At 43.9% G+C, this 17,129-nt stretch overlaps 1 long non-coding RNA gene and 1 other non-coding gene across 2 annotated transcripts in view; one reads left to right on the forward strand and one right to left on the reverse strand.

Annotated features, from left to right (window-relative positions):
• LOC121819028 (uncharacterized) overlaps positions 1-17,129 on the reverse strand; it is a 108,084-nt gene that overhangs the window by 43,781 nt on the left and 47,174 nt on the right. The gene's annotated exons all lie outside the window — the stretch shown is intronic.
• Positions 13,877-13,999, forward strand: LOC114114275 (U6atac minor spliceosomal RNA). Its single transcript, XR_003589103.1, has one exon. It is a non-coding gene; the product is annotated as a U6atac minor spliceosomal RNA (small nuclear RNA).

A 17,129-nucleotide genomic window follows, 5' to 3' on the forward strand; every position in this document is an offset into this window, starting at 1 on the left:
TCAAGTTTAGAAGATTAAGAAAGATTTCAGCATCAAGAATCAAAGAAAATACTCCATGACCCTAAAAAAGGATAAAACGCAAAGCCCTAACAAACCCAAAGTCCACTTTGACAGCTGTCTCTGACGGAATTGACGAGGTGCTATTGATGTTTGGATTAAACCATGCCTCTGTGATCAAGTACTCAAACATAGGATAAAAGACAAATATATTCTTTAATCCTACGCACTAATTTTGTCTAGGCCCTGAAAAGCAGTGGGTACTGAACAAATGTTGAAAGTGGCTTCTCTTCTGATTATTGACAAAGCTATTTTTATTTCATTAATTTGCCATGTATCTTATCAGCGTTTAAACCAACACAGGGAAATCCATACAAGGTACTGAACTTCTCAGAAACAGATCACTGCAACTTCCAAGGCCACTACAGGTAAAATCAATAGATGATGATTCTAGAAAGTAAGTGAGGATGCTGTTACAGGAAAATCTAAGAGAAAAATTGGGCTCCATTTTTTTTTTCTTTTTGCACTAAGCTGTAAAATAGCATTGGGAATTCCAATTTTCAGCCTGGTGAGTTTTGAAAGAAAAGAAGAAAAACTTTTCTTAAAAAGGAAAGGGTGAAGAGGCAATTAAGTCATTAATTACTCTCTTTGTCTAACGCTGTCCAACCCGTCAAACTTGGCCTCTTCTGTCTTCATCAAAGGTGCAGCTCACTCTACTTTACAATAAGTACCTCTTAATAAGACAATCTCATGTTTCAAAAGCTGCTCTATGAGGAATTTAGATGAAGAGAAATTAAAATAATACTCAGCAGCAGACCCCAGAGATTTGACGGTGGCACAGCGCCACTGTCACCAAGGACCTCAAATGAGCAGCGGGCGGTTGCAGGGACAGAGATGCTGTTGGAAAACAGTAGGCTGTGTGCCCAGGGCAAGGAGTCTTGGAGTTTAGGAAAGGAGGAAAAATGGAACTGACGTTCAAGCTAAGAACTGGGGACTGATCCGCAACTTCGTTTAAAGATCAGAAAAGAAACAGATTCTTTGTAGAAGGACCCATTGTAAATGCCAGCCTGCTTTGAGTAAATACCGGGGAGATGGTGTTCAAGAAGAACAGATCACTCCAAGACCTTTCTAGTGCGTCAGAACAATTTCAGGGAGATTTGCTGGGCAGGGCTCCCCATCTCCAGCCCTCCAGGCAGTCCTCAATACCCTCAGATCCCTTCTCCTAAATATACCTTCCGGCAAGTGCACTGGCACACCATAAAAAGACTCCTCTGAGTATATGTGATTAAGTAAAGTTGCTCCTTGAACAGTTAAGGGTTTGGACTGCCTTGGGTCCACTTATATTTGGATTTTTTCAAATACCTATCTCCCTGCTTAGATGCTTAGTCTTTCCGACTCTTTGTGACCCTATCAACTGTAGCCAGCCAGACTCCTCTGTCTGTGGGATTTTCCAGGCAAAAATACTGGAGTGGGTTGCCATTTCCTCCTCTAGGGGATCTTCCCAACCCAAGGATCGAACCCACGTCTCCTGTGTCTCTTGCATTATAGGTGGATTCTTTACCCACTGAGCCACCTGGGAGGCCCCCTCAATATCTATACTACTACGTTTATGATCAGTGGTTGGCTGAATCTCTGGAAGTGGAAACTGCAAATACACAGGGCCAACTATGAGACTTGAGCACAGGCAAATCTTCGTATCTGGGTGGATCCTAGAACTAATCCCCTATGGATATCAAGGTCCAACTGTATACTCCTTTAGGGAATGTAATGAGCTTCTTTGGGGAAAAAAAAAAAATTTTTTTAAGTATGATGTATGGTACTCTCTTGCTTTGGTTTCTCATGTCAAGTTCCTTGTTGATCTAGATGGAAGACTTCATTTCACAAGATTGTGAACCAGTTCTCCCCAGTGGCAAGGAAAAAAACCACAATGCACAAGAGGAAGCAAGAAATGAGCAGGAACATGCGTTTTAAAGCAATTGTGGAAGACTGGACCACATTTATAAAAGTTCTCTTTTCCTCTCCATTTCTGAAGATCCAACCAGGCTCTACTCTATGAGCCAAGAGAGGAGTCAGCTAAGAATTTGTTGACTTCCTCCTCAGATACTCTGCATACAGGATGCTGGAATTACATAAGTACCCATGTAATAGCAACCACTTTATTTTTATGTGTTGCTATGGAATTCTGAAAGCAAAACAAAGAAAACCACTGATCAGTAATTGTGACAAAACTTCTTAGCCACAGCATTGAGAATAGGGCCTAATTATCCCATAAACACACTTTGATTTGTTTACTTCAACGTCAAATTAACTTCAAATATGTAACAGCCGACGCTGATTTGAGATGGTACACGACACTGCTCCAGCGTGTGCTCATGTACCTTGTGTAAAGCTCCTTTTAAAGCAAATTCATTTGTAAAAGCCTCTCCATAGTACACCCCGCATACAAAAGGAGGAACCACATACATATTTTATTTAAAAGAAAGGCATTTCCAAAACGAATGTATGTGTTTATGATTCCATATTTTGGCTTACTCTCATTTGCCCCTTTACACAAATAGATATAGGAACATTTTTAAGGAAAATTAGCAGCTCATGATCACAGAGCTACTTAGGGATATAATGTGAGCCTAGAAAAATTAACAACTACGAAGAAGCTTTTCAAATCATTGGAGAAAATTACTGTGTGCTGAATGAAATGGGAGAAAGATAAGAAAAGGAGAGATGACCAAACCCACAGTGAGGCATGCCTTGATCATTCAGTCAACAAATATTTATTGAGCACTCATTTCATTAATACTCCTTTATTTATAGGAAATAATCTATACAATAATCTTGTAGAGAGCCTACTTCTCTAAGCAATCCACCAACATTTACCTATGCATTCTTCCTAATAATTCACAAGATAGATGCTATTAATATCCCCATTTTACAGAAGAGGAAACTGAGGCACAGAGAGGTTAGTAATTCACCAAAGAGCACACAGCTAGCAAGTAGCAGAGTCTGGGAATCAAGTCCAGGCACTTTGTTTCCCCACTGCACAATGTCCTAAGCTGCTTCTGCCAACCATATTCTCAGCCCTGGCCCTGGAGTAACAAAACATGTTCTTCCCCTCAAGAAGCTTCTAGTCCAGAGAACAATTACAATACAGTGCAGTAAATCCACGAACATAGTAACACAGGATAATGTTCTGGGAGGCTGTGGGCACAGGAAGGCCCAGTCTTAGACAGGGCAGAGAGAGGTAGATTAGTAAGGCTGCTGCTGCTGCTGCTGCTGCTGCTGCTGCTGCTGCTGCTGCTGCTGCTGCTGCTGCTGCTGCTGCTGCTAAGTCGCTTCAGTCGTGTCCGACTCTGTGCAACCCCAGAGACGGCAGCCCGCTAGGCTCCCCCATCTACCTCTAGCAAATCAGAGGGAAGACTAGTAAAGACTTTTTAGATCTAGAACAGGGGTTCTCAACCTCACTAGTATTGACATTTCAGGCCAGATAATTCTTTGTTGTGGAATATTTAGCAGCATCCCTGGCCTTGTGGAATATTTAGCAGCATCCCTGGCCTCTGTCCACTGTGCTTTCCTGTACTTAGTCGCTTGGTAGTGTGTGACTCTTTGCGACCCCATGGACTGAAGCCCGCCAGGCTCCTCTATCCATGGGGATTCTCTGGGCAAGAATACTGGAGTGGGTTGCCATGCCCTCCTACAGGGGATCTTCCCAACCCAGGGATCAAACGCAAGACTCCCGCATTGGAGGCAGATCGTTTACCATCTGAGCCACCAAGGAAGCCCAAGAACACTGGTGTGGGTAGCCTATGCCTTCTCCAGAGGAACTTACCAACCCAGAAATCAAACTGGGGTCTCCTGCATTACAGACAGATTCCAGCTGAGCTACCTGAGAAGCCTGGCCTCTACCCACTAGATGTCATTAACATAACTCCCTCCCAGTATAATGATCAAAAATGTCTCCAGACACAGTCCCCTGAGGACAAAGCATCCCTGGCGGAGAATCACTGATCTAAAGGAAGTGGTATCCAAGGCAGATCTGAATGATGAGTGGTGGTTATCAGAAAAAGAATTGGGAGAGGTCTAGGCAGAAGATATAGCACAAAGGCCCAGAAGAGAGAGAGAGAGGTAGAGGTTGGCAGTTCCTGGGAGCCGAAGATGATGAAATATGAATAGCTCTTAGAACTAGATATAGAGGGTTAGGAGTCAAGAGGGGCAAGCAGGATCGTAATAAAAGGCCTGGCACTCTACATGTGGGAGATGGACTGTACCATAGTACAATCAGGAACTATTAAAAGGAGTCAGAGGATTTTCCTGGTAGTCCAGGGGATTAGAATCCTCCTGCCAATGCAGGGCACATAGGTTTGATCCCTGCTCTGGGAAGATCCCACATGCTGTGGAGGAGCTAAACCTGTGTGCCACAACCACTGAAGCCCAGGTGCTCATGTTCTGCAACAAGAAAAGCCGGAGCAATGAGGAGCCTGTGCACGGCAACTAGTGAATAGCCTGTACTCGCCGCAACTAGAGAAAGCCCACACGCAGCAAAGAAGACCCCGTGCCCCAGCACAGCCAAAAATAAATTAATCCTTTTAAAAAAGAGAGAACGACAGGATCAGACTTGCATTTTAGAGTCCTCACTCTAGTCTCCACAGACGCAGTGATTAGAGAAGAGCAAGACTGGGAACTAGCTAATAAAATGTGCTCATGTTTTCTTTGCATAGTGATCACTTTCCCTTTTAACTAGAATCTTAACACTTAAAATTAAATGTGCGTCCTTCATATGAAAAAGCTCTTCTGAATCAATATGAAAAAGATGAGCACGCCAATAGCAAAAAGAGTGAACAAGCGATGCACAAAAAGGAAGTATAAATGACAGATACATGTGAAAAATGAGCTACTTTCCCCAATGATCAAGGAAATGCAAATTAAATCATGAAATCTCATATTTTCCACATATCATACTGGCAAACAATTTTTAAAATTCTTATTGTAACTGAACATGGAACAACATACTGATTACAAATAGTAAAAGGAGTACATCAAGGCTGTATTTTGTCACCCTGCTTATTTAACTTATATGCAGAGTACATCATGAGAAACGCTGGGCTGGAAGAAGCACAAGCTGGAATCAAGATTGCCAGGAGAAATATCAATAACAGATATGCAGATGACACCACCCTTATGGCAGAAAGTGAAGAAGAACTAAACAGCCTCGTAATGAAAGTGAAAGAGGAGAGTGAAAAAGTTGACTTAAAGCTCATCATTCAGAAAACTAAGATCATGGCATCCAGTCCCATCACTTTATAGCAAATAGATGGGGAAACAGTGGAAACAGTGTCAGACTTTTATTTTGGAGGGCTCCAAAATCACTTCAGAGAAGACAATGCCACCCCACTCCAGTATTCTTGCCTGGAAAATCCCATGGACGGAGGAGCCTGGGGGGCTGCAGTCCATGGGGTTGCTAAGAGTCGGACACGACTGAGCGACTTCACTTTCACTTTTCACTTTCATGCATTGGAGAAGGCAATGGCAACCCTCTCCAGTGTTCTTGCCTGGAGAATCCCAGGGACGGGGGAGCCTGGTAGGCTGCAGTCCATGGGGTCGCGAAGAGTCGGACATGACTGAAGCGACTCATCAGCAGCAGAGAAGTGGAAGTGTGTTGCTGGCTACAACCCTGGGGTCACAGTGTTACTGGACCCAGTTCTCCAGGCTGAGTCGGCTTGCCTAAAAAGTGGGGTTAAAGTGAGGTACCTGAGTTTAGTCATCAGCCTCTGGAGTACTTATCACTAGTGCTCACTGGGCTGGCAGCACTGACCTCAAGGGCAGACTTTATGAGCAGCTCATAATGTCACAGGAGTCGTCCCCAAGCGTGATTCCCCTAAAAGCTGAGCCAGGCAGGGGCTTCTTATAGGTGCCACTTTGCTGTTCACTGGCATTTCCATTGGGAGCTTATTAATAACCAGACTGTACATATCACTTAATCTTTTTTCAAAAATTGTTTAGTATTCAGGCCCTCAATTGCTCTGAGAAAAAATTGTTTTACTCTGGTTTTGGGGCCATTTTTGATAAGACTGATACACCTTGAAAAGGATATAAAAAGTCCCCATAGCCGCTAGTGTCTGACACATGTTAAGTGCCAGTGAATATTAGTTACATGAATGAGTGACGTGAATTAACTAGGACACTCTGTACCACATTCTAAACTTGTACGGAATTCAGGGGAGGGTGTAAACTTACACTTGGTGTGACTTAAGGACTCCAGAATGGCCCAATAAAATATTATCTTTCCTTAAAATTCACAGCTACGTAAAAGCATCTCATATTTTGGCATGCATTTATTGGATTTAAATCCAAGATGAGGCATTTCTTTCCCCCTCAAAAAAATATCTTTCAGAAAAGAGGGTCAAGCAGTAAGTAACTTATCCAAAAATCACATAGCAAATAAATGTCAGTATCTGTATTTGAACTCAGCTTTATCTGAAACCAAAGATCAGGTGAGTTTAGTAAACTTGTATAAGTAATATTTCAATTCCTACTTCACCTTAATTTATGCACTAGCTGTACAAATTATTTGTTGCTGATTACCATAGGATCTCATCCTGTGTCATTTTATTATTTTACTTGCGTCCCTGACCCTACTTGCCAACAAAGTTTGGGTTTTTTTGTTTCTTTTTTAATTAATTAGTTTATTTGGCTGCATCAGATCTTTGCTGCTGCACGCCCGCTTTCTCCAGCTAAGGTGAGTAGGGGGCTACTCTTCGTTGCAGTGCAGGGGCTTCTCATTACAGTGACTTCTCTTGTTGCAGAGCATGAGCTCTAGGCACACAGGCTTCAGTAGTTGTGGCCCGCAGGCTTAGTTGCTCTGAAACATATGTCACCTTTCCAGATCAGGGATCGAACCCACGTCCCCTGCATTGGCAGACAGATTCTTAACCAGTGGACCACCAGGGGAGTCCCTTGCCAACAAAATTTGAAGTTCTAGAAGGGTAAGCAGCTTGCATAAACACTAACTAATATTACTGTTATCAGAAACAAACCAAAGAAAGCTTTATGCACAATTATATTCATTGTAATATATGATGAAAAATGAAAAGATCTAAATTTCCAACTGTAGAGCTATCATTCATTGAATAATAAGCCAACCATTCAATGACATAACATTCAATCCTTAATTTAGTGAGTGTGTTTGGATAGTGGGACTACAATATATATATATTTATATTGGGTATATCTAGTTAAAGTATCTAGTAGCATGGGGAAATGCTTCTGATGCATTGTGACCTGTTGTAGAAACTTGGAATATCAAAAAAGGTCACTGTTCTTCTAATATTGAAATTAAGATGATCCAAGCCTCCATTTCTCTATTAAGAAACTCTCTTCCCTCTCTGGGCTCTTTCCTCCTATAATAAGTCTGGCAATGCCCAAGGGGTCAGTCTGCGTTGCTGTCACCCTGCGGCCAAGTCAGAGCTTGGACATTGTACCCCCAACTCACTCAAGGCTGAAAGACCCTATACCAAGTGCCTCAAAATCGTATCATCAGGCACTAAAATGTTTTGTGAAAAACCAAAGTTGAAAGAAGAGTACTATCCTTATTTCCACCATCCAAAGACAACCATAAGTAACAGTTGATATATCTCATTCCAGGATTCTCTTCTACATACAGACTCTTTTTGCCAAGTTATTATTACATGTGTATAAAAAAGAAATCTCTCTATAACTTCCAACCCTATAAATGAGGGACAACGCAGGATTTACCCCACCATCTAAAGCATGCTGAGCTGCCATGGATTCCCACAAAATCTGCAGCAAACTTCTCCCCTCAATCCTAATAGGCCCCATGTGGTAAAACGTGCTAAAGAAACTGGAGTCTTTCCCCAGTGACCCTGGATTGATAGCAGTGCTGCCATCATTACTGCCCTTGTGTACACTGTCAAGCAATCCTCTCTCTCTGGACAGGATGACGCTCATCATGCAGGCACCCATGTCATCCTTGGCCCCCAGTGTATTCTGAAAACTAAATTTCGGAGCCATAATAAGACGAAGCTAAGATATCATTAGCAGTGTTGTGTTCTTGTTGTTTGCTTAGAGGATACTTTATTAGCCTCCTTTGCAAAACTGAGAAGGTTGATGATGGAATATCCTAAGAATGGCAATAAAGTAATCTAATGAGCCAAAGACTACTCTAAGAGATGAACTCAGTTTTTCCATTATCTTCTGTTGTGATCTCACCTAAGCCAACTTGGTTGTTCACAATTATTAGGTTCTTTCTAGCAAACGGGCAGCATCCAATAGCTAGAGGTGGGTGGGGTCTATAGACCTCTCCCCTTGCCATTTGACTGTTGCTGTTGTTTAGTCACTAAGTCATGTCCAACCCTTTTGTGACCCCATGGACTATAGCTCTCTAGGCTCCTCAGTCCATGGGGTTTCCCAGACAAGAATATTGGAGTGGGTTGCCATTACTCTCTTCAGGGGATCTTCTGGACCCAGTGATTGAACTGATGTCTCCTGTGTCTCCTGCATTGGCAGGTGGATTCTTTACCACTGAGCCAGCTGGGAAGCCCCACCATTTGCTTACAATAAAATTAAGTCCCAAACAAAATTCCACCACATATACATTCATTCACTTAGCAAGCAGGCTCCAAAATGCTCATACAACCAAGTCTGTAAGCATGACATTCCAGCTGTCCATCCCTGTAGAAAGTTTTAGGTCTGCCAAAGGAAGATGTGACAATAGACTAGCAGCAGGTTTCGGCTGATTTTATAATTAGATTTGTGGGACCAGAATTCTCTAATCAGTGGCTGGTACAGGATCATTTCCAAAGGAAACATCTGGCATCATTTGGAAAGGTACGGACCACTGGACTATGTTCTTACGTACTGTTATGCAAAGGGGAAGGGTCACTGCAATATTTCTAACCAATCCACAGATCTTGAACACTATTTTTTCACCTACAAAAAGTAAAACCTCTAGTTGTGGTTACAAAGATAATTGAAGTCCATGTGTGTGAGTATATATCATATTTATATATATATATATATATATATATAAAGATATATAAGTATAAAATCAAGCTATCTGTATCAAAGTATTTTAAAGTAAATTATGGGCAGCACAATATCACTCTCATTAAAAACAAAAAGGTTTTGAAATCCAGATAAAAAGTAGGTAGAATTAAACTTAAAGACTTCATTTCATTTTTAGGGATGAGTTTTAAACTCATTTCATTTGAAAGAAGCCTGAATACATTGGACATGTGGGGAAATAATCCCACTATTAGTATAATCACTTGTATCTGTCAAATGTGCCCTGATGTATAATATGCTTTCTTTTACTCCAGAGGACCCCAAAGAAACAAAAGTTCAGGCAAAATTACAAAGAAAAGAGAAAGAATATCATTACCCACGGTTGAATCGTGTCAAAAAAAAAAAAGGATACCCTCAAACCACTCAAAGGCCAATGATTACCATCCCATAGGATGATGGATGCTATAGAGGAGAGACCAACAGATTCAAGAGCAGAGTAAGGAGGAGTACCCATAGCTGCTGGGAAACCAGGAAAGAACCCAAGGAATCACACTGAAGCTGGGTCCTGCAGGAGACATTTGTCTGGCCAAGACAGGATGTCCACCATGAGTTCCCAGTCTGGCAAATGAGGACGATAGAGTTCCTATCTCTCAGAGGAATGAGAATTAACAGACAAGGTGTGTTTCCACCCTGGCATGTGGTATCCACATGCAGGAATCCATCTTGTAAATTCAAAAAGCAGGCTGCAAAGAGCTCTGCACTGAGTCACAAGCCCTGGGTCCCAACCTCAGCTCAACCCCACTAGTCACATGGCACGAGATTGGTCTCTTCCTCTCTCTGCACCTTAGTCCCACAGGTCTAAAATAAAGTCTGTGACACAGTTCTGCTGTCTCCCATAAGGACCAAATGACACCCAAGATTGGAAAGTGCATTGACGAGTTAAGGACTTGGCAAACACAAGCTATTCCTTTCATCACAAATAGAGGACATGTTTTTTAAGTTCAGCTGAGCTACAGAAAATTCAGGGTAGAAGGGAGAAGCATCAAAAATCTGTTCATGGACTTCCAAGGCCAAGCCTTGATCGTCATGTGCCCCTGTCCCCTTTGACAATGCTCCAGACTTTATAACTGGGCCTTGAAATACTGAGGCAGGTCTAACTGTGTCCTTTGGACTCCAAGGTCAATTGGAGGCTCTCTCACTGTTGAAGCTCTGGCGTGAGGGTCACCCATGTCCGTCTCCAAGATAGAGAGAAAAGCCAGTTCTAGAGCTAGGGTGACCTCCCCATTCTGTGCACAGAGCCAAGAGTCCTGATGAGGGCTCCCCACTAAGGGTAAGCGGTCAAAAGTGGTGCCCCATGTCACTTAGTCCCTCAATCCTCACTTTAAGGCCAAATTAAAAGTCTTCAAGGTGGATCTTTGATCAGAAGGAGAATGTTGTTTAATTGACAAGTCTGTTTTTCATGAACAGCTCGTTCTTCCCCAAGGGGCAGCTGTTTAAAAGCAGTCCTGCTAATAGGAGAGTCTCTTGAATTTACATGTCAGCACCACGAGCACTGGGCTCTGGGCTCTGGCAGGTACCAGGGCCCTGGCTGGCCTCACAGCTCATTTAGGGTAAATAGATGCTTGAAACTAAGGTGTCAACAGGTCTCAACAAAGCATCCTGTATGGGGTCTCCCTTATGCTGGTCACCAGTGGTGTGAGAGTAACAGTGGATCATTGTTCGTGATATGAGGCTGCTGCTGATGGTTCACTCATGGAACAAGCATTTATTGAACACCTATTGTGTGCTGGCAGTAGACTAGTCCCTGAGTCAGCCACCAAAAATGAATAAGGTGTCATCCTGGTCCTCAGAGAGGTCAAAATCAAGGAAGGAAACACAAGAAAATAAAAAGACATCAATGTCCCCTTAGGAGGGCTTCCAGGAGTGCATGGGAGCCTGATTCTCCTACAGTTGGGGGTGGTGAAGGGAGTGGACCAGAATGCCCAGAGCTGTGCTTCTGAACGTCACTACGCACACAATCTTCCTAGAGTCCTTGTTAAATGCAGGTCTGACTCAGTGGGTCTGAGGTGGGGCCTGAGACTCTACATCCCTAACAAGATCCAGGAGATACTGAGAATGACTCTGGTGCACAGACCACACTCTGAGCCGTGACGTTCAAGAGAGCTCTGAAGGCTGAGCCAAGTCTGAAGCATGAGCCAAAGTCAGCCAGGGTAAGAGGAAGTTGGGGATGGGCTGGGGGCGGATCTCATGGCTCAGATAAACATCAGGAGGGGTGGAGGGCTCAGGGAAGTACAAGGCCTTCAGTTTTGCTTGTGGGAAGTGGAAGAAAAACCTGGAGAGCAAGACAAGGGAAAAGGCATAGGGGCATTTGGTCTTTATGGAAAAGATGGTGGGGACCATTTAAACATGTTTGAGCTGGGAAGAGCTGTGGTCAGTGGCATTTTCAGAAGATCTCTTAGCCAAAAGTACAGGAAGTGGACTAGCAAGAGTTAAGATGAGAGGGAGGGAGCCAATAAGGAGGTTGTTTCTGCATCACAAACAGAGATAGAATGAATCAGGAGGTGTCAGAAGATAACAACAACAGATAGCATTTCTCCATAGCTTCAAATTAACCTTCTCCAAATTCACTTTGGTCAATGGCTCTCCAGTGCCCTCAAACTGATTTTGAAACTCTTCTGTCTGGCTTGCAAAACCTGCCACAACTACTTTCACCCATATCTCCACTAGTTACCCCACGACTCAGAATGAACACCCATCTGCTGCCCTCCCATGACCTGCCAGGCTGATGTTCAGACCTTCCAGCTCAGCCTCACTGACATTCTTAGCTCTCACTGTTCACCTCCCCTGGAGAGTTCCAGAGGCTCCTCTCTACCGGGAAGCACATGCCACTGTGCTTCCAGGCCCCGCAGTTGCTGCTGTTCGGTCTCTTAAGTCATGTCCAAGTCTTTGCAGCCCCGTGGACTACAGTGCTCCAAGTTTCCCTGTCCCTCACCATCTTTCAGAGTCTGTGCACACTCATGTTCATTGAGGCAGTGAAGTGAAGTGAAGTTGCTCAGTCCTATCCGACTCTTTGTGACCCCATGGACTGTAGCCTACCAGGCTCCTCCGTCCATGGGATTTTCCAGGCAAGAGTACTGGGGGGTTGCCATTTCCTTCTCCAAAGGGTCTTGCCCACCCAGGGATCAAACCTGGGTCTCCCACATTGTAGGCAGACGCTTTACCATCTGAGACACCAGGGAAGTCTTATTGAGTCAGTAATGCCATCCAACCTTCTCATCCTCTTTCATACCCTTCTCTTCCTGCCCTCAATCTTTCCCAGCATCAGGGTCTTGTCCAATGAGCCAGCTCTTTGCATCAGGTGGCCAAAGTATTGGAGCTTCAACTTCAGCATCAGTCCTTCCAATGAATATTCAGGGTTGATTTCTTTTAGGATTGACTGGTTTGAACTCCTTGCTGTCTAAGGGACTCTAAAGAATCTTCTCCAGCACCAAAGTTCAAAAGCATCAATTCTCGTTCAACCTTCTTTATGGTCCAAGTCTCACATCCATACACATTGGCAAAGCTTCCCCTGACTGTTTCAGCCCCATCAGTCTGAGTAACATACAGCCGGCTTCATTCTATTTGTGCTCAATCCCAGAGGGCTGTGTAACTTTAATGCCCTCTTTTATTTTCTTGTGCTTTTAATAAAATTGCTCATCTTTCAGAAGTGTCCCTGTACCTGTTCAGTTCAGTTCTGTGTAGTCACTCAGTCATGTCCGACTCTTTGTGACCCCATGGACTGCAGCACACCAGACCTCCCTGAGTTTACTCAAACTCATCTCCATTGAGTTGGTGATGCTATCCAACCATCTCATCCTCTGTCATCCCCTTCTTCTCCCACCCTCAGTCTTGCCCAGCATCAGGGTCTTTTCAAATGAGTCAGCTCTTCACATGAGGTGGCCAAAGTATTGGAGTTTCAGCTTCAACATCAGTCCTTCCAGTGAACACCCAGGACTGATCTCCTTTAGGATGGACTGGTTGGATCTCCTTACAGTCCAAGGGACTCTCAAGAGTCTTTTCCAACACCACAGTTCAAAAGCATCAATTCTTCAGTGCTCAGCTTTCTTTACAGTCCAACTGTCACATCCATACATGACTACTGTTTTATGGATTAAATAAGAATAATCAAGGGAAATCTGTGCATCCTCCTTTTGGGTTCAGAAACAGACATCACCACATCACCAAGATATCTAGAGCTTCCCTATGCTCCTCCTTGATGGCCCTGTTGTTGTTTTCGTTTGTTTGTTTTTGTTTTGTTTTTTTACTGTGGCCACTGCTAACACAACATAACCCAAAATAAGACCTGAGGAACAGGAGCAGTCTTCTCCATCCTTTGGTTATTCCGTAGCAATTGTCACAATATTTTTTTTTTTAGTTTTTTATTTTTTAAATTTTAAAATCTTTAATTCTTACATGCGTTCTATACTGAAACTCTGGGCATGCAACCAGCCAGGGTGAGTATACTTATGGGAAAATGAAAATGAGTATTTTAAATCAGGTCTGCTTAGAATAATCCCAGGCACAGAGTCACTAACCCCTTAGCATTTAGCAGACTATCCAGGACAAGACAGGCCTTCAGTGAACATTCATCTAATTGAATTCTGGCTTTCCTTCATCCAGTGGATGGAATATAGATTCCGGTCAATGTCAGACATAAAAATATTGCACTAAGCAAGAGATCCTGAAGTGGGGCTCAGCCCCTCCCACCACAAAATGTGCATTTACACCCACTGGGGTCTAGAAACAAATACTCGAACAACTTCGGCTTGTACTTAGGTTTTTTCTCAGCCTTTTTAAGTTTTAATTTAGGGTGTATGTCTTCTATGTGTTGTATGAAAGGAGAAAAGATTAGCATTCCCCTTGACTAGGATGGAAGAAGCTCTCTGGCCTGACAAAATGCCTTTGGTTAAGGCATTGCCACCTACTTCATGGCATCTAACTCCTGTTTGGAGGCATCCCTGGTGGCTCAGATGATAAAGAATCTGCCTGCAATGCTGGAGACCCCGGTTTGTTTCCTGGGTCAGGAAGATCCCCTGGAGAAGGGAATGGCAACCCACTCCAGTATTCTTGCCTGGAGAATCCCATGGACAGAGAAGCCTGGTGGGCTACAGTCCATGGGGTCACAAAGAGTCAGACACAACTGAGCAACTTTCATTTTCCCTCTCACATGTCTTATGGACATAGCATATGTAGTATGTGCTTGCTTTATGTGAATATGTAGCATTCACTACATAGCACCACATGCTACATAGTGTCACGGGTGTGGTATGCAGCATAGAAGCACACCTAACCACAGCAGGCAGCAGGAAAATACACTGAGAGACCCACAGTGGGGTCTCCCCAAGAGCTCGTAAGACACAGCCATTCATTCATCCATTCATTCATCCGAAAAAATATCTTACTGACCTCCTCCTGTGGTGTGCCGTGCTCTGTTGCCCAGATTGCATCAGACAGAGGCAAGAAAGCAGGAATCATCGGGAAGCGGGTCAAGTCCTGTCCTGCCTTGCTGCCCATTGGACTTGGGCTGCTTCATGGCTCGGATAACTGGTGTGTGGCACTGAGTTGCCAGAGTAAGAAAATACATACTAAATATGCATCCACCTAAGAGGATGAAGCAGAGAAAGCAATGGCACCCCACTCCAGTACTCTTGCCTGGAGAATCCCATGGATGGAGGAGCCTGGAAGGCTGCAGTCCATGGGGTCGCTGAGGGTCGGACACGACTGAGCGACTTCACTCTCAATTTTCACTTTCATGCATTGCAGAAGGAAATGGCAACCCACTCCAGTGTTCTTGCCTGGAGAATCCCAGGGATGGGGGAGCCTGGTGGGCTGCCATCTATGGGATCACACAGCATCGGATACGACTGAAGTGACTTAGCAGCAGCAAGAGGATGAAAACGGAAGAGGTCAACCAGACCTGGGCTTTTAATCCTGGTCACAGATGTTTCCTGTTCATTACAAACTCACAGCAGTCATTTAACATGGTTCTTTTATTCACACCTGGCCTTCTCTCCCCAGCAAAGAAGGGAATTACCTACCTGACAGATTCATAAGACACTCCTGACCCTCAAAGATGGCTCTCCACCCTCCCAGATGACTGAACCTGCTCGAAGGAGATAGTCCTACAGCTGTTAAGGAATGTGATTTTGAATGTAACCTATTAAACTTGGACTAAGTTGTAAATGACATGTGCTTGGTACTCTCTAGAGAACTAGTTTTGCTAGAGAGAAAGATGGAAAAGAAGGTAACACCAGAGAACTGATCTATTAGTAGAACTTATCTATTAGTACCTACGGGTGAAATGAGTGAGTCTCATGGATGCAACATAGCCTTGGAAAGGAGACGCTACCAGGCCACTGGGCCAGAGAAGGAACGTTGAACCTGTCCATTTTGCCAAGGGCCGTTTTAGATGCAGCACCTGCCCCATGGCCTCAAACACTTAGTTACTATCGAGAATGTTAGTGCTAGAAGAAAGTAGGGAGAGATCCCTGGGGTAGGCTAGACCCCAGCCTCCTGACTGCTGGTCCAAATTCTCCTCCAATGAGCTTTCAACACACCTGGTGATTGAGATGAGTAAACAAAGAGAGATTAAAAACTCAAGCCCATTATCCGTCTTGAAAAACTACCTCAATTCTATCGTCTAACTATTTTGAACTGCTTAGCTCATCTCTCCCCTCTGGGGTTTTGATTATACATTCTTGGCACTTCTCAGAGTGATGCCAGAAGTGGGGAGGCAGTTGAGATGATTCTCATCCATATCCCATCCCAGAGGTGAGCCTGGGAACAATGCACTGTTGTTTTACTGGATAAAATAAGACAGAGACTTCACTTACACTGCAAAACCTGGGGTTAAATGTCCTGTGACAATTCGGGGGAAAGATAGAAAAGAGCAATATCCAAAGGTACCTTCCTGCTTGCCAAGGTTGAGAAACTGGAATGGCCAGATGCTTACAGAGTATCCAGGCACAAACACAGTGCATTGATTTAACGGCAACTTACAGAGGGGGGATTAGCTCAATAGTAGGAGTTTCCATAAATATTTCATTTCATTTTAAACAATTCTACTTTAAAATTACTGATATTAAAACTGTTAAACCCAGGTACTCTTTCTGCCCCCTTCTGATGCCTATGTCAGAAGCTTTCTCTGTCTCCTTTATACTTTAATAAAACTTTATTACACAAAAGCTCTGAGCGATCAAGCCTCGTCTCTGGCCCCAGATTGAATTCTTCTCCTCTGGGGGCCAATAATCCCGGCGTCGTGATTCAACAACAATCTTTCATCTTGGGGGCTTGTCCAGGATCCTTCTGGACAAGGTAAGGATGCTTGGAGCTCTAGTTCTTTGTTCTCTTAGCGAACACGTTTTCTGCTGTGCTTTACTAACTCTACAGTGTGCTTGTGTGAATGAATGACATGCCCTGCGTGAAGCAAGTAAGGAGCCCTGCTCTGCGGTTCCACAGTGATCTCATACGACTTATGGCAGAAACCTATCGGGGGTTTATACCGACCTGCCAATGCCAAGAGGCACCCAATGTCTCCTTTGGGAACCGATCAGAAATGGGCAAAGCATGCGGACCAAACTCTCCTTTCTCAGTCAAACTTTTCCGTCTCTTTGACCATTTCATAACTCCTTGAGAATTAGAAGTACTAACCTAATCTATCGGATCTTAGGCTTTCAAGGGACTTGGATCTATACTGTTACTGTGTACAGTGGCTTAGGTCCGAAACTTGGATTGGTAGTTAAGAAAGCGCCTAGCCTCGCTAGGCGAAGAAGGCAATGGCACCCCACTCCAGTACTCTTGCCTGGAAAATCCCATGGACAGAGGAGCCTGGTAGGCTGCAGTCCATGGGGTCGCTGAGAGTTGGACACGACTCAATGACTTGACTTTCACTTTTCACTTTCATGCATTGGAGAAGGAAATGGCAACCCACTCCAGTGTTCTTGCCTGGAGAATCCCAGGGACGGTGGAGCCTGGTGGGGTCTATGGGGTCGCACAGAGTTGGACACGACTGAAGTGACTTAGCAGCAGCAAATCCAGATCATGAGCTATATTTTAAATATGTAAAGATATCCTTTTAA

The sequence above is a fragment of the Ovis aries genome, chromosome 3, assembly GCF_016772045.2.
Source record: "Ovis aries strain OAR_USU_Benz2616 breed Rambouillet chromosome 3, ARS-UI_Ramb_v3.0, whole genome shotgun sequence".
Lineage (NCBI taxonomy): Eukaryota > Metazoa > Chordata > Mammalia > Artiodactyla > Bovidae > Ovis > Ovis aries.